Source organism: Rhinatrema bivittatum, chromosome 3 (genome assembly GCF_901001135.1).
Source record: "Rhinatrema bivittatum chromosome 3, aRhiBiv1.1, whole genome shotgun sequence".
Lineage (NCBI taxonomy): Eukaryota > Metazoa > Chordata > Amphibia > Gymnophiona > Rhinatrematidae > Rhinatrema > Rhinatrema bivittatum.
In genome coordinates this window covers 339,528,048-339,553,730 of record NC_042617.1, presented here as the reverse complement: position 1 = coordinate 339,553,730, position 25,683 = coordinate 339,528,048, and the positions used below count along the sequence as shown (strand labels likewise).

Below are 25,683 nucleotides of genomic sequence, written 5' to 3'. Positions count from 1 at the left end.
ATAGTGACTGACAACAAAGTGGTTAGGTTCCAAGAGAAAAGATGAAGTAAAAGATATGCCAGGTGGGAAAGAGGGGATGCACATGGAGGAGCAATGGCAGGAGTGCAATGGAACAGCAACATTGCAGTCTTAATGGGATCTAATATAATGCCAGAGAAGAAGTCAATAGATATTGTGGAGGAAGGAGAAAGAACTCTGTAGGTGTTACGGGCTGCAATGTGTCTGATACAGAGAGAAGATAGTGGAAAAAAACAACTATAGAAGCTGATTTTTTAACCAGTGCTGAAATAAGCCTGAACTAATGCTCAGTGACAGGGATTTCTAGAAAAGGGCTCATTTTCTATTGGTTGTAGAGATAAGCATGGGAGATTTTAGTAAGAATCATCATGAAATGAAAATGTTAGGTAATTAACACAAGTTACATGAAGACTGAAGAATGGGGGACTGAGGCAGAGATCAGAAGGGAAAACAGAAAGTGGAAAGTTCATACAGGCGAACCGAGCAAGTACAGAGCTAACTACAGACTACTATGGGAGAAACATGAATCTTCAATAGGGCTGCAGGAAATCCATGGCAGCCCCAGGATTTCCAAAGGGGCTACCCATGGGTTTGCAATAGCTGACAGGGCATGGATTTGCATGGAAATTCACATTATTTTAGAAGCTAGAATTGCCAAGCAATTTACTTGGCTGGCATGTATGCTTCACCCAATGCAGGCTTTAGTTAAGTAAAGGAGTCTTTTCAACACATAAAAAGAATCATACTTTGTGAGATGACATACATATATATTATCACAAAGTCCATAGAATGTCACCGAAAAATTGGGCTGTCATATAATCATGACACTTGCAAAAATACTTGCATGCCTAAACTATGATTTGAAAGGGATTCTCAAAAAAAGTGTGAAAAAAATGGCATCAAAAGTCTGTGTCTTGTAAACTGCAGGGCAATAGAACGATGGATTTTAGACCTGAATATTGGTGACTTAGCAACAATTTTTGAAGCCTAACAAGCAAAAGTTCATATTTTTCACACTTTTTGAGAATCACTTTCAAATTACAATTTGGACATGCAAGTGTTTTTTCAAGTGTGTTGTGATTATATAAGATAGCTCAACATTTCTGTTGGCCTATACAGGAACATACATTGCTTTCACTTGCATTTTTTAAAAAGTCACTCATTAACTTTAAAAATTGTATTAATGTTTGGCTTAAAACAGTTCTAGGACTTTGTGATATTGTATATTGTAAACCACTTCCTTCTGTTCTTTTACTTGCATCCCTTCCACTATAGGCAAAAATCAGAAAAGGAGAATGGGTCATCATTTGATGCCTACATATTGGGTTGGCTCAGGCAGCTTTCAATTTGCTAAAAGAAAGAAAGCATTTTGAAATATGTAAGAGGGAAAAATCTTGTCAAAGCCTGATACATTGACCTTTCCTTATGAAACGTGGGACTTTACTACAGGAATGTTCCACTGTCCCTACGAGGGGTGTGCAACTCTGGTCCTTGGGGGGGGGCTGCAAATCAGTCAAGTTTTCAGAATGCACACTGCCTCCATTGTATGCAGATCTCTTTTATACATATTCAGTAGGATTTTCCTAAAATACCAATCAGTTTGTGGCCTACGAGGACCAGAATTGCCCACTCCTGGTATACACACCAATAATACAGACAAATATTGCACCATGCAAATGGAGGTTAATATTTAACATATTAGATGCTCAAGTGCCAAAGTTTTGTGAGTATAGATTTCCTCTTCATTATGAAGGCTGTAGATGGAGAATAAATGCATAAGAGCGAGCTAAAAATACTGCAATAGGTACACAAGCTGACTGTGACAGCTGCCATGTTGCAATTTAATAGGCACAGACCTTCAGAACTGCTTATAATACTTCTCTCCCTTTACAGTTCACTTCTGGAATAATGTGACGATGCCGCTATTGATCAGATCAGTACATTCAATCAAATGTTTTGCTGACAAACAAAAGGCTGCAGTTACTTAAGCCAAACTAAACAGAAAAAATTCTTCTTTCAACAAAGAAGCTGTTTACACACGCAGAGCTGTTTCAATTGAATTACACAGACTCAGGAGGAATGCCGAATTTACAGACACAGAGGATGGTTGCAGTCATGGTTGGATACATGAGCTAGACTTCTCGTTTATGCTGCTGGTTTTGGCTCTTTTGTTCAGGCTGCTGGTAGCAACAGCTTACATTGCTATGAACAATGTTGTACTAATTACCAGAGGCTCTTTGCAATTTTGGGGCCCACTCCAGTAACACAGCATACGCGTGCCAACAAATGTACAAGGGATTTTCTTTTTCAATCTTTTTTTTTTCCGAAAGATCGGAGACCAGGGTGATTGTCCATCTGCTGCAGTACCTTTTGTAAATGCTACTTCAGTGTTGTCCCCCATCTCTTCATTCCAACTCCCAAGCTGCTCTGCCTCCCTCACTGCAGATGTCGCCAAAGAGGGAAGCTGATAAGCCTCAGATCTCATCAAGAAAAGGCACGAGCTGCATAGCAACATGGCTGGAGTCTTTGTTTAGCCACACAGAAATGTTTGCAAGGAGCCATCCATTGAAAATTCTGGGAGTCCTACTTTTTCTCAGAATGACCATGGCCTCTCAACACAGCAGCTAATCCTGACCCAATTTTTTTCCCTGCTGCTCTGCTCGCACAGTGCTGAAATTAATTAATGGCATGGTGCTTTTTTCATCTGTGAAAGAATAAGCCATTCAAATAAATTTGTAATGAGTTTGCTATTTCATAAAGCAAAGAAACAGAAAGAAACTACAGACTCACAAACAATAATGCACCACAGCTTATTGATGAGTAACTGGAAGTAGTCATTTCACAAAGACGTATAAAACAGTGAGAACATGTCTTCATTCACACCAACAGGCTTTCTCTCTCTTTTTTTTTAATCTTACAAATGCTTTGCTCTGTTAGTCAGACTCAGTGAGGTTTAGGGCTATATGTTGCTTTATACACTTCTGTTGAGTACAAAATATCAAGGCATCCCTGGATTCTGAACAGAGAACTTCTTTCCAACCTAACATCATGAGTCACATGCTGATACAGTAAGTTAGGAAAAGTAAGTTTCTTTATTGCTAAATCATATTAAAGCAATTGTATTTGCGAATAAGAATAAAAGCTTCAACTGATAGTTAAACTAGCAACTTCAACAAGATTCCCTTTTAGCACTGAGATTTTTCTTTAGTTTTTACTTTATTTTTTTAAAATAATATTCTTCCAACTATATAAACATAATTGAAAACACAAATAATCAAAATATTACAACATGGGAGAGATCCAACAGTTTCAAAATAATCCATAAAAATGCAAACACTACCACAAAAATATACAAAACTCAAAAGTCTAGAAGGAAATGAGTCAATAAAAAAGAAACCCAGTAAAGGAAGAAACAGACACAATAAAGCAGAGTTGCTTACCTGCGATAGGTGTTCTCCAAGGATGTCAGTCTTCAAACATGGAAGTTTTACTTCAAAGTGCAGCCTGCAATACCATAATGCAAGACCCTGTCCAGTCTATACCTTAGCTTATACCTCAAACACCTGATACAGGTAAGCAACTCTGCTTTCTCTGAGAAGCCGGAGGGTAGTCCTCATACATGAGGAATACCTAGTTATAGACTGCCATGAATGAAAAAAAAAGAGGGAAAAAAAAAGCAAAACTACCAATAGGCAGAAACTATTTTTCGTGGAAACAAGCCATTTTCATATTTTTAAGGATTGTTTTTTTAATGGGGGCTACCTGGAACCAGAATGACAGGCCCTGGGGGAATGGAGTTGGGTTCTACACCTCAAAGAAACTCCTCAGAGTATAATGGCCAAATCTGCTGTCATGTCTGGAGTCCCTGTCCAAGCAATAGTGCAATGTCAATGTGTGGCGAGAACTCCACGTCGCAGCTTGCAGATATCCTCCATGCAGGCTGATCTTAAGTGGGCTAGTGATGCTGCCATGGCTCTCTCATTGGGTCCTGACATTGCTCACCAGATTCAGGTCTGCAGTTTGCCGGCTAATTAGAAAGGGTGTGTTTCACAATGGCAATTCCAGGTTTCTAAAGAAACAAAAAGCTGGGTGGACTTTCTAAGGGCTTCAGTCCATTCTACATATAAGGCCAAGGCTCTCATACAGTCCAAACTGTGCAGTGCTTCTTTATCTTATGGACATGTAGTCTGGGAAAAAATGTTGGAAGAATGATTGACTGGTTTAGGTGGAAATCTAGCACTACCTTAGGCAGGAATTTAGGATGTACATGCAGAATGACCCTATTGTGATAAAACCTGATATATGGTGGATAAGTCACTAGGGCTTGGAGCTCACTGACTGCGTGCCAGAGTGGCCATCACCAAAACGTTGGCCTTCCAGGTCAGGTACTTCAGCTAACAGGAGTCTATAGGCTCAAAGGGAGCTTTCATCAAATTGGTAAAAATCATGCCGAGGTCCCAGCAGGAGCCTTGTTGGAAGGCTTCAAGTGCAGGAAGCTCCACATGAAACGGAGAAATAAAGGCTGTACAGAGATGGGTTTACCTTCCACATGGCAAGCACCAGTTATACTCAGTTGAATCCTACGTTGGTCTTAAGATCTGACTCTGAAAGAAGCGGAAGTAAATAAAGTAGATTTTGTGTGGAGCAGGAGCAAAGATCTAGTCTGTGTCGAGCCATACACATAACACAGACTCACTGATATTCTCAGGTACTTGTAGCTTCACGAAAACCTTCCACACGTAAATCTTACCAGTCGAAATAGGCAAGATTTACAAAATGGAGTGCACAAAAAGGTATTGGCCCCTTTTTCCTGCCCCACTTCATCTCTATTAGGCTATCTAGGATACCTTTCGGATTGTGGTCCCCAGACATCCTCCGCATGGGTACACCTCAGTTCCATCTCAGCGTACCACTAGGGAGTAGGGGATGCCCAGTTAACGGCTCAACCCCTTATGAGTCAGCTAATCATGGGTTTTCTACAAATTAAGCCTCCTCTATGATCACTGGTTATGGAATGGGGCCTAAATGTAGTGCTTACAAGGGTCATACGTTCCGCGTTCGAGTCTTTGCATTCCTATAACATTAAAATTCTAACATGGGAAAATTATTTCCTTGTAGCATTCACCTCTGCTAAAAGGGTCAGTGAGTTACAAGCCCTTGTTGCATACTCACCCGACACTAGGTTCCTCCATGACCGACTGGTCCTCCGTACTCACCCTAAATTTCTTCTTAAGGTGGACACAGCCTCTCACCTTACTCAGTCTATAGTCTGCCTACTCTTTCCAAAGGCCTCACCCTTACCAGGGCGAGAGGGTGTTGCACACACTGGACTGTAAGCATGCACTTGCATTCTATCTAGACCACACTGCATTCCATAGGAAATCCACCCAACTCTTTGCTTCTTTGACAAAGACAAGCTGCAAGCTCCAGTGGGCAAACAAACTCTCTCTAACTAGCTAGCAGACTGTATCGAATTCTGCTATGAGAAAAAGGCCTTCCTCTCCAGGGGTGAGTGCAGGCACATTTTGTAAGGGCCATGGCAACATTGGTAGCACACTATCATTCAGTACCAATTGCCAACAGCTGTTAGGCTGTGACATGGAGCTCTCTTCACACATTCGCAGCCCTCTACTGCTTTGATAAGGAAGTCCGTCAAGACTCTGCCTTTGGCCAATCTGTCTTGGAAAACTTTGTTCCAGTATAATCCCCAACTCCTTCCACAACCACCTGCTGTGATTTCAGGCTGCATATTCATTGCCAATAGCACCCCAATTATTGTGCCTGCTGCACGAGTTGTCTGCTATTGGCCTGTTGTAATATGAGTCAGCCTGTAGCTTGCTAATCACCCATATGTGAGGACTACCATCCTGCTTGTCCTGGGAGAAAGCAGAGTGGTTACCTGTAACAGGTGTTCTCCCAGGACAGCAGGATGTAGTCCTCACGAAACCCACCCACCACCCCGCAGAGTTGGGTCCGCTTAAGTTTTATTATTTTATTTTTCACTCGTGCTTTTTGTTACAAACGATACTGAAGGGAGACCCCTGTGGACACAGGGATCATGGCATGCTGGGCGTGCTCAGTGTGCCAGACAAAGTTTCTTGAAACTTTGACAAAAGTGATCCGTAATAGGGCTCCGCCTGATGACGTCACACATATGTGAGGACTACATCCTGCTGTCCTGAGAGAACACCTGTTACAGGTAAGCAACTCTATCCAGTTGGAGAGGTGGAAAGTATATACCACAGGCTTTGTCCAGATACCCAGAAGTTACCATGACAAATTCCTTTGAATATGGAGCTCTTAGTAAATAGGGGCTTAAATCTGGATCTACAGCAACTAAAACCTCTCTCAAAAAATAGACACAGAAAGGCATTTCTATCGGGCATCCCTTTCAGCTCGCTTTTCTGCAGTCCTGTTTTTCCCTCCTCTATCCCAAGAGGTCTGCCCTATCATTTTCTTATAGTGATGACATTTCATTTGGGCCTATTGTCTTGCCTCTAGTATCTTTGAAAAACTGTGAACAACTTTCCACAAAGTACTGACCACAGGTATATACAAGTCCTAAAAAGCAAACAGAATGCTAGGAATTGTTTGGCAAGGAATAGAGAACCAAACAGAGAATTTCATAATGCCTCTGTACAGATCTATGGTGCAGCTGCACTTTGAGTATTGTGTGAAGTTTTGGGTATCCAATCCCAAAAAGATATAGTGGAATTGAAAAAGGTACAGAAAAAGACAACAAAATGGTTAATAGGATCCCTTACGAATAAAGGTAAATAAGTTAGGGCTCTTCAATTGAAAGGCGACATGATAGAAGTTAATAAAATCATGAGTGGAATGGCAAACTCTTTCAAATAACATTAGGACCAGGGGACAAATGACCTCACAAATACTGAGAAGTAATTTACAGAGTAACATGGAAAGGGTGGCAGAAAAATGCCTAGTCTGTCTGTTAAAACTTGTGTCGAGCAATGCGCTTTAAAACATTTATTAAAACTGAAGAGATGTAGAATGCGCTCTGTCAGTTCTTTTGGGAGAATATCTCTTGCTTGATTTGTGTTGTGCTCCAAATTGCTGAGCATGAACTTATCAATGTGGCAATCATAAGCACCAAACCTCTGACCAAGTCACAATTAAAATAGTTTAAAAAGCTAAATAGTTTGAAAAAGGAAATGTATTTGCATCAGAAATTAATTCTCTTAACATAGTCCATTCTAATCTGCTCCAGGATGTTGCTTCTCTTTCTTTTTTCAGATCTAAATGTAAAACCTATTTAAATCACTTGGTCAATCCTGACCTTGAAGCATTATGGTTTTATTTATGTAACATATTTGTGACCGGCCTATCTCCAGTTCTAGGTGGCTAACAAACTTGAAAGTTGCTCATTAACAGTGTGACTTTATACACTGTCCTACATTGTTCTAGTATTACTGTAAGGTGCCCTGGTAAAGATGTCATGTAAAAAGGTCACCTGTTTTCTTTGAAAGTAGGAAATAGTAGGATTAAAATCCTCTGCCTTGTTGCGTCCAGAGAACAGTATCCCGAGCCCTGGTCCTCAGTGGGATGGACCGTTCTGTTCTCTGGCAAGGTTGAAAAATCCAGGAGCCTGCCCGACTGGCGGAGCTGGTGTGATCTGGATATCAGTTGGTCTCACGCGGGAGCTATGCAAGAAACGTAGAGAGCTGTCGCAGGGTTTCACGGTGGTCTTGCAATTGAGCCACTGCTTGCTGGACCTTGTGCATAAAGAGATCATCTGCGGTGCAAGGCAGATCAGCTAGTTTATCTTGGACTTCGGGCTGTAAATCATGGGCCATAAGCCAGGTGACCATCTATTACAGAGTCCTGTTGCTTGCAACGGGAGGACGTTTCGAAGCAATCACATGCTGCTCGAATTTCATGTGGATGGCAGAGAGGTTCCCTTGGTGTGGTGTCAAACATAGCTGGTAAATAGCAATATGTGACACCAATATGGTTCTTGGAAGATGTTACGTCCTAGACCCTCCCGAAAACTTCTGGCCCTTTTTAGTGACCAGGTCGAAAAGGATGGTTTCAGACATGTCCTTTACTTAGGTCTCGATGGGATTGGTGCCGAAGCAGGATTAGAATGCCCATCGCCCTTTGAGGATCCTGGGATAGGTATAGGGGTCTGTGGAGGCTCAGAAGGATGAGTCGGCGTCAATGGATTGGGCTGTCGTTGGTAGGTGCCACAACGAGGCAGTGCCACAGGGGTGCGAATATCGATGGCTCCGGTGTTAGTAGATTCCAGAAGGCATTGAGAACAGCCTGACGGATGAGGACGTCCAGCTCCTCCCTGGAAGCTGGCATAGGTAGCGCAGCTATAGGGGGAGACAGGCTAGGTGTTACTGGCAATTCATAATCAATCTGTGGTGGCTCAGTATATGGCACCGGTGTCGGTGGGGGAACGCCTTGGTGCCTCGGGTGCAGAGGAGCATGGAGACTCTTGCACCCGGGCCCGCTTTGCAACTGGCTCAATGGATATTGATGCCTGTGCGGTATCAGTGCCGGCACCGAACGCGGAACCACATTAGTGCTGGCGATGATGTTTCCCTCTGTGCTCGGCCCGGTCATTCTCCAGCACCGAGGAAACTGCCACCGATGTCCAGAATGGCACCGGTGATAGTCGGTTACCATGGCAGTGACAATGTTTCCCCTTGGTGCTTGGCCCGGTCATTCTCCAGCACCGAGGAAGCTGCCACAGATGTCTAGAATGGTATCGGCGACGGACTGTTACAGTGGCAGTAACGATGTTTCCCTCTGTGCTCGGCCCAGTTATTCTCTAGCACCGAGGAAGATGCCACCGATGTCATGGATGGCGTCAGTGATGGACAGTCACCGTGCCGGTGACAATGATTCCCACGGTGCTCAGCCCGTCATTCTCCAGCACCGAGGAAGATGTCCTCGCTGTTCTGGATGGTATTGGTGACGGATGGTCTCCGTGCCTCTACTGCTCCTGGCATTGTTTCTCACCCAAGGATTACATGGGGCTCTAGTTGAGAACCTGAAGTATGGAGTGTTTTCTTTAGTTGAGGACATCGACGAGGGCACCGATGGGGGCTTTGACGGCATCGAGGGGGGCATCGACAGAGGCATGGACGGCATAGACGGCGACCGCAACGGGAACCATGGACGTTCCAATCCCTCTAGCCCCAATGAACCTGGTGGAAGATCATAGCAAGGACACTCGCGGGCATCGTGGGATGGACCGAGGGTGATAGACATAAGGAGAAAAGAGGGCTGCAATTCGGTTGGTAACCCGGGGGAACCGATAGTGAGGTGACAGGAATCGATCGGAGAACAGGGCATAGTACTCACCGAGCGTTGATGAAATGAACGCGAAGGGAGACCCATGTAGGGAAATTATTTGTGAAGTAAAACTTCAAGTGTTTCCGAGAGGAAAAGTTGTGAGAAAAATCTCACAGAGCTCCTAAATGCAAGGCAAACTGCAGTGCGGAAAAAAAGAGAATGAAGGGAGACCCCTGTGGACGCAGGGATCATGGCATGCTGGGCATGCTCAGTGTGCTAAAGTTTCTAGAAACTTTGACAAAAGTGTTCCATAACAAGGCTCCACCTGATGATGTCAACCATATGTGAGGACTACCATCCTGCTTGTCTTGGGAGAAATATTTTACCTGACAGGTAAGGTTCTAACAGAGCATTGCTGGATGTTGCTGGAAGTGGTATGAATCCACCATGCTTCCACTGGCTTTGGGAGTTTTGGGTGCAGTGGGAAGGTGGGGATAGGGGAGTTAGCCTGAGATTTTTCATAGGAAGAGGACCCTTGGGTCACTATTGTCTTGGTCCTTGTTCCGATAGATCTCTAAGGGGAGAATCGTCATTAACGGATTACTTGTTAAAAGTTACTCTCCTGGCATTAGAAACATCATGTCACATAAATTAACACATTAGAGCTCCTAAGAGTTAATGCATTTATTGAGCTCAGTTAATTATTATGCAATCAGAACCACATAGAAAAGTATACAATTAAATTCAATTAATAAGGTCAGATCAATTCAGATAAATTCAGACTAAATCTGCTTAAATCAAATTAATTTGGATCAAGTTGGTTGATAACAAAAAGAAATGACAAAGAGATGCTTACCAAGAGTTACAATTCTTTGCCAAAGCCTCGGGCAGGCTGTGATCAGAACAGGACAGCAGCAGCCCCAAATATCTTGAACATATAAGGGTAGATTTTAAAAAATTGCGCGATCGCGTACTTTTGTTTGCGCACCAGACGCAAACAAAAGTACGCTGGATTTTATAAGATACGCGCTGAGCCTAGCGCGCGCTGCCTGTTCTCTCCGAGGCCGCTCTGATTTCGGAACAGCTTCGGAGGGAACTTTCCTTCGCCCTCCCCCACCTAACCCACCCCCCCCGGCCCTATCTAATGGGGGGGGTGGGTTATTCCACGATTTACGCCTCCGAAAAGCAGACGTAAATCTGCGCGCGCCGGCCGGCTGCCCCGCTCCGTGTTCCAGTCCCGGGGGCTGGTCCGGAGGCCGTGGCTACGCCCCCGGAACGCCCCCGGGCCGAAACCACGCCCACGTCGCCGCCCCAAAACGCAGCATCACGCCCCCGAAACGCCTCGTCATTCTGCCACGCCCCCGACACGCCCCCTCCCGCCCCTTTTAAAAAAAACCCGGGACTTATGCACGTCCCGGGGCTCTGCGCACGCCGGCGGCCTATGCAAAATAGGCGCACTGGCTTGTGAGGGCCCTGCGCGCCTAAATCCGGAAGGATTTAGGCATGCAGGCCTTTTAAAATCCGCCCCACAGTATATATATCTTTTTCTGTTGTGCACTTAATTTAGAATTAGCATATTACAGGATAACATAGCAATCCTTTATTCTCATGAGTTACTAATAAATGTGCAGGAAAATATTACTTATAAATTCATGTACACTACGTCAAGACATCTGTGCGCTTTGATCTAGTCTAGAAATTCCATCTAATTGACAAAAGAAACACTTGCTTTTACTTTTCTAATTTTTAATTTATATATGTATATGTATATGTATGAAGCTTCTAATATTGCTGGCATGTGGTTTTATTGTATATGTTTACTTGTAAGCTGCCTAGTATTGTTGATAGGTGGATTATAAATTTATAAATAAAATAAATAAAAAGGAAGCTCTAGAATGAGGAGTCATGGGATAAGAGTGAAAGGGGTAGATTCAGGAATTATCTAAGGATACATTTCTTTACAGAAAGAGTAGAAATGAACAAAGCAGCCTCCTTGTGAAGGTTATGGAGACAAGGACAGCATCAGAATTCAAGAAAGCATGGGATAAACACAAGGGATCTCTGAGGGAGTGGTAGGGATTGTAAAGAAGAGTTGCTTACCTGTAACAGGTGTTCTCACAGGACAGCAGGATGTTAGTCCTCACATATGGGTGACATCATCAGGAAGGAGCCCAAACACGGAACACTTTTGACAAAGTTTCCAGAACTTTGACTGGCACCCACTGGGCATGCCCAGCATAGCACCAACCCTGCAGCCAGCAGGAGTCCCCCTTCAGTCTCGTCTTATAGTAAAAAGTACATGTGAAAAATAAAATAATAAATCGTAAGCAAACCGAACTCTGTGGGGTGGCGGGCGGATTTCGTGAGGACTAACATCCTGCTATCCTGTGAGAACACCTGTTACAGGTAAGCAACTCTGCTTTCTCACAGGACAAGCAGGATGGTAGTCCTCACATATGGGTGAGTACCGAGCTGAGGATGCCTGAGCAATGTACCAAATGTACCCAAAGACATGCAACAGGCACAAGAACTGGGGTGGAATTTGGTAGAGGGCATCCTGAACCCTACCGGTTTGGCGGAAGGATGTTGGTACCTCAGTTCGCAAATAAGTTGCATAGCACAGACTGGCCGAAGATGGAATCTTGTCTGCCAACCTTGTCTAAACAATAATGGGCTGCGAAGGTATGGAGAGAGCTCCAGGTAGCAGCCTTACAGACAGATGTCAGCAAGCGGCACCGAGCGTAGGTGCGCTACTGATGTTGCCATGGCCCTGACAGAGTGTGCTTTAACACGATCTTGCAGCGGAATGCCTGCCTGTTGGTAACAAAAGGAAATACAATCCGCTAACCAGGAAGAGAGAGTCTGCTTACCCACAGGTTTGCCCAATTTGATAGGATCGAAGGAAACAAACAATTGAGTGCATTTCCTGTAGGCAGAGCCCGTTCTCCTGGGTTTGAGTGGGGCCTGGGAAAGAAGGTGGGTAGTATAATGGATTTATTGATATGAAACTCCGATACTACCTTAGGCAAAAATTTAGGGTGAGTGCAGAATACTACCCTGTCATGCAGAAGTTTAGTGTAAGGCGGGTAGGTGACTAAGGCCTGTAACTCACTAACTCTGTGAGCAGATGTGATTGCCAAAAGAAAAATCACTTTCCAAGTGAGACAGTGGAGATCACAGGATTGGAGAGGCTCAAACGGCGGTTTCAAGAGCCACCACAAAACCATGTTGAGGTCCCAGGAGGGCGCAGTGGAGGTTTAAGGTGGAGCAAGCCCTTCAAAAAGCGTGTTACAAGGGGTTGTACTGAAATAGGTACATCCCTGACACCTTTATGGAAGGCGGCTACTGCACTGACATGTACCCTTATAGAAGAAGTTTGGAGATCTGACTCTGACATATGCCAGAGATAGTCCAAAAACTTCGGTGTGGAACAAGTGAAGGGATCGATGGACATGGAAGTACACCATACCGTAAACCTGTTCCACTTGTAACGATAAGACTGCCTTGTGGAAGGCTTTCGTGAAGCTACTAGGACACGGGAAACCGGCCCGGAAAGGTTAAGAGGTTGAAGGATTAACCTTTCAACATCCAGGCAGTCAGGGAGAGGGCCTGGAGGTTGGGGTGATGAAGGCACCCGTTGTTCTGAGTGATCAGAAGCGGGTCCTGCCCCAGAGGAATGTGCCGGTGTACTGATAGGTCATGGAGAATTGGAAACCATACCTGGCATGGCCAATGAGGGGCTATGAGAATCATCAAGCCCTTGTCCCTTCGCAACTTCACGAGAGTCTTCGATATGAGTGGAAGTGGAGGGTAAGCATAAAGGAGACTGCTGGCCCACGAGAGGGAGAAAGCGTCTCTTGGTTGACGATGTTGGCTGTGAATGAGAGAGAAGAAGTTCCCTACTTTGCGGTTGTGAATTGACGCAAAGAGGTTTATGTGAGGGTAACCCCAACGTTGGAATATTGAGTCCGCTACAGTGAGGTTGAGGGACCACTTGTACGGTTAAAAAGTGTGACTCAGCTTGTCTGCCAACACATTGTCCACTCCCAGCAAGTAGGTCTCCCTGAGGTACATCGAGTGCGAAAGGGCTTCCGCCCATATCTGTGCAGCTTCCTGACACAGGATATAGGAGCCCGTTCCCCCTTGCTTGTTGATGTACCACATGGCCACCTGGTTGTCTGTTTGAATCAGGATGACCTGGTTGGAAAGGTGATCCTGAAAAGCCCTGAGAGCATATCTGATTGCACAAAGCTCCAGGAAATTGATTTGGTGTTTGGCTTCCTCTGGAGACCAAATGCCCTGAGTTTGCAGGTTTGCAACATGTGCACCTCAGCCGAGGTTGGAGGCATCTGTTGTCAAAGTTATTTGAGGTTCTGGAGGCCGAAATAAAAAGCCTTGAAGCATATTGGATTGGTTTATCTACCATGCCAGCGATAAGCGGAGCTGGCTGGTGATGTGGACAATGGTGGACATTGACTGAGAAGACTGAATCCACTGCAATTTTAGAGTCCACTGCATTACTCTCATGGCCAGGCGGGCCATGGGAATGACATGCATCGAGGAGGCCATATGACCCAGTAAGATCAGAAAGCAACGTCCAGTTGAGTGTTGTCGAGACTGCAGTCGATGGGCCAGAGAGGTGAGAGTCAAAGCTCGATCCTGAGGTAGGAAGGCTTTCGCTTTTAAAGTGTCCAAGTCGGCCCCTATGAATGATAGGGTTTGAGAGGGAACTAGCCTGGATTTTGGATAATTTATGAGAAACCCTAGGGAGAACAGGGTATGGCACGTGAGACGTAGAGACGTCAGTGCAGCTTGCTGAGTAGGGGCCCTGATCAACCAATCGTCGAGATAGGGGTAGACGTGGACACTGACTCTTGAGAAAGGCAGCTACCACTACGAGGTACTTGGTAAAGACTCGTGGGGCAGATGCTAGGCCGAATGGTAACACTCGATATTGGAAGTGTTTTGGGCCTACTAGGAACCGCAGGAATCTGCGATGTGACGGAGTAATGGAAATGTGTGCGTCCTGGAGGTCTAGAGAGCAGAGCCAGTCTTCCCTTTGGAGAAGGGGAAGAAGAGAACCCAAGGTCATCATCTTGAACTTTTCTCTTTGTAGGTATTTGTTTAAGTTGCGAAGGTCCAGTATTGGACGAACACTGCCTGACTTTTTTGATATCAGGAAATACCGGGAATAGAACTCCTGTCCCTGTTGGGAGAGGGGCACCGGTTCTATTGCTCAGGACTGGAGGAGGAGGGAGACCTCCTGCTCCAGGAGCAGTGAGTGGTTGGATGTTCCCCACGTCAGGCGAGGTGGGGAGTCCGGTGGAACCGAGAGAAAGCTGAGGTGGTAACCTTGGGTTATTACAGCTAGTACCCACTGATCTGTGGTGATAGTGTGCCATGGATTGGAGAAGTGACACAACCGGCCGCCGACGGGAATATTTGGAAGTGGAGGCTGGGTACTGCTCTCTAGGAAGGAGTCAAAAACCAGACGCTGGACCTGGCTGGGAGGCTGGCTGTGACTTCTGTACTCGAGGCTGCTTGGATTGGCCTTTTTGGTAAGGCTTAGAAGCTCGAGCCCTGGATGCCAGGGGATAGAATTTCCTTTGCCGGTAAAATTGTCCCTTGGAGTCTCTTCTAAAAGAACGTTTGGAAGAGGAAGAGAGATCAGAGGGCAGTAAGGAGAGCAGGCGCGGAATCCCTTGGTGGTCCTTGAGCTATGCCACTGTTTCTTGAATCTTTTCTCTGAAAAGATTATCCCCAGCACAGGACAAGTCAGCTAACCTGTCCTGTACTTCTGGTCTGAGGTCTGAAGTCTTTAGCCAGGCCCATCTCCTCACACTAATTCCTGCCACCGAAACTCTAGAGGCGGTGTCGAAGATGTCGTATGCCGAAGTCCTTCATGTTTGGCAGCATCTAGAGCCTTTTGAGTTAGGGCATGAAGTTGGTCCTGGAATTGCAGAGGCCTCAGTGACCCAGAGACAGAAGAGGATGGGGCCTTTTCTGTTCGGGACTTCTTTGTCGGTGGCTCAGACGACGTCGATGCCGAGGGCTTGCCTGTCTCGGTGGCCTGAGCTTTAAGGTGGTGGTGTCAATGTTCCCCTCGGTCTTTCTCCTGAGGCAGAACAGAGGGGGTTGACACCCGCGGAGTCGTCAAAGCTGGTCGGGCAGCAGTGGTTTCCCAGTGCTGGCACGAGGTAGACGGTACTGGTTCAGACGATGTCGAAGCTATCGATGGCGTCGGGAGTTTTGGCCGAAAGAGGTCCCATCTTCTCCAGCCTAGCCTTGCGACCCTTTGGTGTCATTTGGGCACATTTGGTGCAAGTAAGGACATCATGGTCAGACCCCAAACACATCACACAGACCGTGTGTGAGGGTCAGTGATAGACATCGTTCGAGTGCAGTCAGGGAACCGACGGAAACCTGACACCAAGACCTTGACAAAATTTAGCCACGGTGCAGTCTATGGCTGGTAGGCTGCAAGAGAAAAACTCAATGGGAATCGACCGCAAGCAGGTAAAAAACTTCCCGTTAGACCGGGGAGCAAAGATATCAATAAGGGGACCCCTGTGGGGTAAAATCTTTTAGAATTTTTTGAGGAAGTTCCGTGAGGAAACAATTCCTGTCAGGAATCTCTGAAGAGCTCCTTAACCCGCGTGGCTACTGCTGCGCAGAAAAATGAAGACTGAAGGGGGACCCCTGCTGGCTGCAAGGTTAGTGCTATGCTGGGCATGCCCAGTAGGTGCCAGTCAAAGTTCTGGAAACTTTGACAAAAGTGTTCCGTGATTGGGCTCCATCCTGATGATGTCACCTATATGTGAGGACTACCATCCTGCTTGTCCTGTGAGAAAGCTGAATTACTTGAATGGATGGGCAGACTAGATTGTCCATATGGTCCTTTTCTGTCATCACGTTTCTATGTTTATAATTGTTACAAAACATTGGTTCTCCTGTGTACAACCGTGCTGTTAAGGATAGGGTCGTGGGTAGCTATATGCAGGCACCTTTTTCACTTGTTTAAAATATTTAAAATTTCTTTTCTTTTTTTTTTTTTTACACACAACCAGCACTTATTTATGGTTGCTCTTTTTGCAGATTTTTTTTTTAATTTTGTGGCCTAGGAGACCTTTTGCTTTTTTTGTATTAACTTTAGGTATAACATTTCTGCATGGGGATAACCTATATAGAATGGCAGTTACTATCCTTAACAGAAGTCATAAGGTTACCCACACGGAACAGCAGTACTACCCTAGACAATTTGCTGGGCAGACTGGGTTGACCATTTTGGCTTTTATCTGCCACCATTTACTGTGCTACTATGTTCTTTCAAATCAGCTCAAAGCAATTTACAAACACAAAATACCTTACATGTATGTACTCTAAAAATACAGTTCTCTGTAATCTATTCATCAGCCCCATCTAAATGCCTGAGAAAATAGATTCCTTTACATATAAAAATCTCTATCCAAACCCATAATTATAATACAGCAATCAAAACAAATATTACATATAATAAATCTTAATTTGTTTAAATTAATTTGTTTTTTCCTATACCTGCTCTACCTGATTCATCAGTTGTAGTACCTAAATCCAACTGGCTGTCACCAGGGCCAATAGATTCTCATATAGCCACATTTGTGAGTTTGATTTTACAAGATCTATTTAATATTGAAGCTACTCCCGATCATGCTTGTACCAATCTCTCTAAACAAGAGTGGTTGGCAATTATATCTTTGACCACTCCAGCTGATATGGGCAGGGGACATAGTAATCCAAAATCATACTCAATATGTCAAGGAGGTTTCAATTCAATTGTCCAACACTGTAGATTATAAATCACTATCTACAGATCCTACAGGCCTTTTATAAGACTGCATTCAGTCACTTGTCACCAATGTTGTCTAAGAAGAATTTCTTATGTCCAGAGAAACATGTTGCAGGTACAATACTATTCAAATCTTGCTCAAGACCACATTGCGTCCCTACTGTGTTCTTGATGTAACTAGCTATGGGGCTGATGCAATATGGTGTGCTGAGCCAAGCGCACTGTTAACGTGCAGTTTGACTCGGGTAAAATAGGCGCTAATCAATCCCCTAATGCAATAAGGGGATTAGCACCTATTTAACACGCATCTAACGCGGAGTGAATGCAATAGTGCTCTTCACATGCAAATACATGTTAATGAGGCTATTAGGCATTCACTGCAGATGCAAAAAGAAAAATGTGCGTCTCCAACGCACATTTAACTGTCATCTATTAACACTTGCCAGGAGCAGGCGTTAATAAATGTGCACATCGAATAAAGAATAAAAAGAAAAGAAATAAAATAAAAAAAAAAATTTTGACAATCAGGCCCATCACAAAAACAGACACCGAGTTAATCAGCATCGGTTTTCGTGGCTGTCCACCACTAAGAAAAACAGACACTGATAAACCCGGAGTTGGTTTTAGAAGCCCATGGGGATTACTCAACTTCCTCTCCTCCCTTCTTCCCCCTCCAGGTTCCACTCAGATCTCTGGATGTGCTGAAGAAAATGAATAAAACAGACGAAGCACTTCCCCTCCCAGGGTTCCATGCAGCCCCCTTCCCATCCCAAGGTTTATGTGGCCCATCGATCCATCAACCAACCCCACCCCCTTCCTAGTGCCTCTCAGCCTCAGCTTTCGTGACCGCTGTACAGCGGTCACGAAAACCGTCTAACACAACCCCCTAATTTAAATATTGCATGGTGCCCCCCCTTTGGGGCACCATGCACGTGTTAAGAGAGCGGGCGCTGACTGTTCAGCGCCTGCTTTCTATGCGCCTTTATTGCATCGGCCCCTATATTGGCTATGACTGAAAATTATTTGTTTTTTTACATCAATTCTACCAGCAGATCCACTGTGTGGCAATGGGTGCTACTATGGCACTTGATGTAGCCAAGTATGTTTCATGTTTTGAAGAAAGCTTTTTATATTCTTCCAATGGAGACCTCATTTGGATCTTTGCTATTGCTATATAGACAACTGTTACGCTTGGGCTCCGGTCAGGAGGCGTGAACACCACCCAGCAGGGTGGCTCCAGGTGGAGAGAGACAGGAAGCTAGAAACAGTGTCTGGTTCCAGGCTGGGTCAAGGCAGGCAGCAATAAGCAGTGTCTAGTTCAGGCTGGGTCAGAGCAGGCGGCAAGGAGCAGAGTCTAAGTTCAGGCTGGGTCAGGGCACAGTAAGCAGGGCAAGGCAGGTCAGAAGGCCCGTAGGCCACACACACACAGAAGGCCCGTAGGCCACACACCATAAGCGGGGCAAGGCAGGTCAGAAGGCCCGTAGGCCACACACACACAGAAGGCCCGTAGGCCACACACCATAAGCGGGGCAAGGCAGGTCAGAAGGCCCGTAGGCTCCACACACACAGACAGAAGGCCCGTAGGCCACACACCATAAGCAGAGCAGGGCAGGTCAGAAGGCCCGTAGGCCACACACACACAGAAGGCCCGTAGGCCACACACCATAAGCAGAGCAGGGCAGGTCAGAAGGCCCGTAGGCCACACACACACAGAAGGCCCGTAGGCCACACACCATAAGCGGGGCAAGGCAGGTCAGAAGGCCCATAGGCTCCACACACACAGACAGAAGGCCCGTAGGCCACACACCATAAGCAGAGCAGGGCAGGTCAGAAGGCCCGTAGGCCACACACACACCGAAGGCCCGTAGGCCACACACCGTAAGCAGAGCAAGCAGGTCAGAAGGCCTGTAGGCCAGGTGAGAACAACGAAGAAGAAGCCCCGAAGGCCGCGCAAGGCAAGGCAAGGAAAGGCCCGAAGGCCGCGCAAGGCAAGGAAAGGCCCGAAGGCCGCGCAAGGCTAGAGCAGGGAGCCCAGGTGAGCTCGATGCCGAAGCCCCGAGGCAACTGTCAGGCAGGGTTATAAGGACACACCCAGAGCACAGAGTGGACAGATAAGATGGACTGGGCCTGTCCGGAAAGCCAGCACTAGAGGGACCCCTGGTGGTGAGGCGGTTGCACTGAAGCCAAAACTGTAACAACAACATCTTTTTTGTTTGGAAGGCCTCATCGGAGCAGTTACAATGTTTTCTGATTTGGCTTAATTCCCTTGATTCCAATCTCAAACTTACATTGCACCATCAAACATAAGTTATATCCTTTTCAGCAAACAGGGAAGTTCTTTCAAGACCTCTTTATATTATATTATATTATATTGTAAATCTATCGACCGTAACAATTTATTATGGTTTTACAGCTACCATCCCTGCAATCTGAAATTAGGCTTACCAGTCAGTTTTTAAGATTGCACTGCATTTACTCTGATATTGGCAACTCCAAGGTCGGCATCAAGACCGGTACAGACCTCTCCAGGGGCGGCAGCTGGGCCGGTACGGACCCCTCCCGGGGCGGCAGCTGGGCCGGTACGGACCCCTCCCGGGGCGGCAGCTGGGCCGGTACGGCAGGCTCAGATAGTTGAGTAACAAAGTCAGTTGGCAGGACCGGTTCGGACCCCTCCGGGGGCGTCAGCAGGACCGGTATGGACCCCTCCAGGGGTGGCAGCAGGACTGGTTCAGACCCCTCCAAGGGCGGCAGCAGGACCGGTATGGACCCCTCCAAGGGCGGCAGCAGGACCGGTATGGACCCCTCCAGGGGTGGCAGCAGGGCCGGTTCAGACCCCTCCAAGGGCGGCAGCAGGACCGGTATGGACCCCTCCAAGGGCGGCAGCAGGACCAGTTCAGCAGACTCCGATGGCTGACTCAGGAAGTCTGTCAGTAGGACCGGTTCGGACCCCTCCGAGGACGGCAGCAGGGCCGGTTCAGCAGGCTCAGATGACTGACTCAGGAAGTCTGTCAGTAGGACCGGTTCGGACCCCTCCGAGGACGGCAGCAGGGCCGGTTCGGACCCCTCCGAGGACGGCAGCAGGGCCGGTTCAGCAGGCTCAGATGGCTGGGTTAGAAAGTCTGTCAGCAGGGCTGGTGCGGACCCCTCCGAGGACGGCAGCAGGGCCGGTTCAGCAGGCTCAGATGGCAGCAGCAGGGCCGGTTCGGACCCCTCCGAGGACGGCAGCAGGGCCGGTTCAGCAGGCTCAGATGGCAGAGTTAGAAAGTCTGTCAGTAGGACCGGATCGGACCCCTCCAGGGGCGGCAGCAGGGCCGGTTCGAGCCCCTCCAGGGGTGGCAGCAGGACCAGTTCAGCAGACTCCGATGGCTGACTCAGGAAGTCTGTCAGTAGGACCGGTTCGGACCCCTCCGAGGACGGCAGCAGGGCCGGTTCAGCAGGCTCAGATGGCTGACTCAGGAAGTCTGTCAGTAGGACCGGATCGGACCCCTCCAGGGGCGGCAGCAGGGCCAGTTCAGCAGACTCAGGCTCTTCTCGGGGTAGTGCAGCAGGTTCAGATGGCAGAGTAGCACGGTTAGAAGTAGTGTGCATGGAAGACACAGATTGTACTGTCGTGGGCTTGATACCTCGAGCCAAAGTCTGACGCTCCTGATTTTGTTTCTGGAGGAGCAGTTTAGAGAAGGCACAGGCAGTTCTAGGTCGTCTAGGGAAGGTGCTCGTTAGTGTCCACTTGGCAGCTGTGGGAAGCAGAGCCCTGCTAGAGTTAATCAGCTCTCTCCGTTGTAGAGAAACCTGTTCCCGAGGCTCTAGCACTGGTCTCACAGAAGCCTTCTTGGCCAGGTAAGTCCTGGGTTTTTCTATCCACAAACTGCCAGCAACAATGTCTGTTTTAGTTGAGCCAGAAACAGAAAACCGGTTAGGAGAGCTGATAGCTTTTTCTAATGGCACAGCTGGTCCTAGAGCAGAACAACGGGGGCAGGGTTTGCCTGGTGGTAACAAACACGGAAGACAGGAGCATTTCCACCACCCTGGTTTAGGAGCCAGACAGTTCAAACATTCCTGATAGACAGAGACATTTTTCTTGTTGCAATTATTGCATGACCAGTGTTCCTGACCAACAAGTTCACAGGCTAGACAGTTCTGATAGCTTGGATAATTCAAAGTCTGACAGGAATTGCAGGTATAAAACTTTAAAGAAGGAGGCATCTTGAATTAGTGAAAAAGTTGACTCACCAGCAGGACACAGACCTATCTCTTCCCCTGGAAATTTGATGGCTTCGGCATACTGTTACGCTTGGGCTCCGGTCAGGAGGCGTGAACACCACCCAGCAGGGTGGCTCCAGGTGGAGAGAGACAGGAAGCTAGAAACAGTGTCTGGTTCCAGGCTGGGTCAAGGCAGGCAGCAATAAGCAGTGTCTAGTTCAGGCTGGGTCAGAGCAGGCGGCAAGGAGCAGAGTCTAAGTTCAGGCTGGGTCAGGGCAGGCGGCAATGAGCAGAGTCTAAGTTCAGGCTGGGTCAGGGCAGGCGGCAATGAGCAGAGTCTAAGTTCAGGCTGGGTCAGGGCAGGCGGCAATGAGCAGAGTCTAAGTTCAGGCTGGGTCAGGGCACAGTAAGCAGGGCAAGGCAGGTCAGAAGGCCCGTAGGCCACACACACACAGAAGGCCCGTAGGCCACACACCATAAGCGGGGCAAGGCAGGTCAGAAGGCCCGTAGGCCACACACACACAGAAGGCCCGTAGGCCACACACCATAAGCGGGGCAAGGCAGGTCAGAAGGCCCGTAGGCTCCACACACACAGACAGAAGGCCCGTAGGCCACACACCATAAGCAGAGCAGGGCAGGTCAGAAGGCCCGTAGGCCACACACACACAGAAGGCCCGTAGGCCACACACCATAAGCGGGGCAAGGCAGGTCAGAAGGCCCATAGGCTCCACACACACAGACAGAAGGCCCGTAGGCCACACACCATAAGCAGAGCAGGGCAGGTCAGAAGGCCCGTAGGCCACACACACACCGAAGGCCCGTAGGCCACACACCGTAAGCAGAGCAAGCAGGTCAGAAGGCCCGTAGGCCAGGTGAGAACAACGAGGAAGGAGGCCCGAAGGCCGCGCAAGGCAAGGCAAGGAAAGGCCCGAAGGCCGCGCAAGGCAAGGAAAGGCCCGAAGGCCGCGCAAGGCTAGAGCAGGGAGCCCAGGTGAGCTCGATGCCGAAGCCCCGAGGCAACTGTCAGGCAGGGTTATAAGGACACACCCAGAGCACAGAGTGGACAGATAAGATGGACTGGGCCTGTCCGGAAAGCCAGCACTAGAGGGACCCCTGGTGGTGAGGCGGTTGCACTGCAGCCAAAACTGTAACAACAACATCTTTTTTGTTTGGAAGGCCTCATCGGAGCAGTTACAATGTTTTCTGATTTGGCTTAATTCCCTTGATTCCAATCTCAAACTTACATTGCACCATCAAACATAAGTTATATCCTTTTCAGCAAACAGGGAAGTTCTTTCAAGACCTCTTTATATTGTAAATCTATCGACCGTAACAATTTATTATGGTTTTACAGCTACCATCCCTGCAATCTGAAATTAGGCTTACCAGTCAGTTTTTAAGATTGCACTGCATTTACTCTGATATTGGCAACTCATTTTCTATCTAGAGTTACATGCGATAAAAAAGGCAGACAAGCATGCCTTGTTTGCCAGCCACGAGGTGCTATTGTCTTATAAACCCGAGACTTCCACAGCAGGTAGTGCATTAAGTTTTTCAAATAATCCTTATCTGTCATTGCCTAAATCCATCGTCACCGAAATATACTGGCATTACACAATGTCTTTTTCAGTCTCTACTCATTGTTGTCTACAAAAGAGCTAAAAATATAAGGGCTATAATTGCCTCATCATATTTGCTACCACAACATAACTTTTCATTATAAAGTGCCACTCATGATGTGTGCAGAGAATGCCAATTCTATACAAATACTTTGTCCGGGGCATCTTCGTAATATCTAGTCATGAATAAGGCATATTTTCACAGTGCCTATGTCGGGCACTTTAAGCAGGCTGTTAAAATATGAGGTACTGAACACAAAAGTTGTTTACTTAGAAAGTGCAGGCACATTGTTTGGATCAGAGTCATATCTTTCAAAACTATGATGGACTACGATTGAACAGGTGCTTGCATCACTCTGGGGTGGTGATTGTTTGGCCCGTTTGATTCTTTGTATGAAATATTGAATATTCACTCTCTGTACTGTATCATTGGATTAATGAAACTATCGAGTGGAATACTATTATTTGAGAGTTATGTATAAATGTATTGATTAATCAATGACTGATACGTGTTGATCTGTCATTGGTCCTTTGCCACATTTCCTGCTTCCATTTGCAGTTTTAAATAATGTGTCTGTTTTAGATTTTGTGTCCTTGAAGACTTCCCCACTGCAGTATCTTCTATGTATCTAGGACCTGACTATGCCTCTGAAATACAGTGGAGGGAACATGGATTCATGTTGGGCTTATGAGTAAGATATGTCTGTGGGATGCTCTTCGGCAGATAAGTTTAAATTTATTGTACCTCACAAATGGACTTTGTTTTTTGACTTTGGATTTTTGTTTAGCTACGTGTGCATGTTATAATATCGGGCGTACATTTGTGCGTGCTGGGCTGCGCGTACCTCTTAAAATCTGTCCCAAGGTTTGGATTTCTATATACTTAAATCTTTATTTAGTCCATTTCCGTGCCCTGCTAAAATAATCTTAGGAAAGCAAAGCTTTCCTACCATCTTAAAATAATAAGTCACTCCTATCATATCATCTCATTCTCCTTAAGCAGAGCCCCCTAGTTTTCTGTGGCAGCAAGAGTAAGAACATTTTGTGGCAGATTTTTCAAGATTCTGTGGCAATTATGTGGCAGATTTACATAATATTACATAAAGATTCATATATCTGATTATGCAAAAAATAATAATTTTGTTTTTTCTGAAAACCATTCACATTATTACTTTTTTAAATTTAATATTTATTGAATTTTAAGATGATACAAGAATTACTTTTTGAATCAAACAGCCATTAACATGGAAAAAAAAAAGGAAAAAGATAAAAGTCCATATAATATATTAATATTAAGTCTACAAATTGGGTGGGAGATCCAGCCACAAAATTGCCAAGAGGATCATACACAAAAAACGAGAACAAAATATAAGCAAAAGTAGTATATACGAGTAAACAATTTTAAATTAATATAGTACATTACCTACAGCAACCCTGTAGTTGAGAGATCATACATACAACTTTATCATAAAGGCAGAAAGTTGCTGAGTTCCAAGAAAACATACCTAGTTCCTTGATAGATGCTTATTCGTTTAAATGGATATTTCAGGAAAAATAAGCTCCTAAATGGCAATAACTTAAGTCTAAATAACAGGAAAGACTTCCTTCTTTTCTGGGTCTCTTTCCCTACATCAGGGAAAGCTCTAATTTTAGAATTATAGAATCCATCACTATGCTTGAGAATGAGCTTAAACACTATAGAAACATAGAAATGACGGCAGAAGAAGACCAAACGGCCCATCCAGTCTGCCCAGCAAGCTTCACACATTTTTTCTCATACTTATCTGTTTCTCTTAGCTCTTTGGTTCTATTTCCCTTCCACCCCCACCATTAATGTAGAGAGCAGTGATGGAGCTGCATCCAAGTGAAATATCAAGCTTGATTAGTTAGGGGTAGTAACCGCCGCAATAAGCAAGCTACACCCATGCTTATTTGTTTTACCCAGACTATGTTATTCAGCCCTTATTGGTTGTTTTTCTTCTCCCCTGCCGTTGAAGCAGGGAGCTATGCTGGATATGCATTGAAAGTGAAGTATCAGGCTTATTTGGTTTGGGGTAGTAACCGCCGTAACAAGCCAGCTACTCCCTGCTTTGTGAGTGCGAATCCTTTTTTCTTCTCCCCTAAAGCAAAATTCACTAATAAAGTAGAATGGGAAATCATCTCCTTGTCTGATATCATCAATAGAGCAGAAACATCTAAACTATAATACCACAGTCCAGGTAATTTAACCACATCATCTCCAGGATTAATCTTCTGACTAGGTGGCTATTGGTTGGCCTTTTGCTGCTAGGGCAGGATCAATATTTGAAAATAAGCAGGCATAATAATGTTCAGTAGTCTGGCTGTAAGGCAGCTGTACTGTGGGGCTCTCTGTGGGAGTGCAACAGCTATGTGCTCTCTCTTTTAACAGGAGTGAGCAAAGAGAGGGAAACAATCCAGCCCTTGTTTAATCTTGGACTCCTGCTGTCTCTGGGTCTTTATAAAACTCCTTTCTTTAACTTCATTTGATCTCTAACTCTGCTCTACCACTTCTACTTACCAGCATGGCCACTGCCTTGACCTAGTTTTTGCATCCAACTGCTGTCTCTCAGTCTTCACCACTCAGTTCGTCCAATCACAGACCATCACCTGATAACTTTCACATTAAATCACCCTCCCACACATACTCGCCCAGTCACCACTTACACCTTTAGGAATCTCCTAGCTGTTGACCCTTGCATCTTTTTCCACTGCTGTTTCATCTCTCCTTTCCTCCAC

The 25,683-nt window shown here is 46.1% G+C and overlaps 1 protein-coding gene across 8 annotated transcripts in view; it reads right to left on the bottom strand.

The window, feature by feature from the left end:
• The window catches only part of ASCC3 (activating signal cointegrator 1 complex subunit 3), a 1,498,074-nt gene that overhangs the window by 39,234 nt on the left and 1,433,157 nt on the right, over positions 1 to 25,683 (bottom strand). The window lies entirely within an intron of this gene.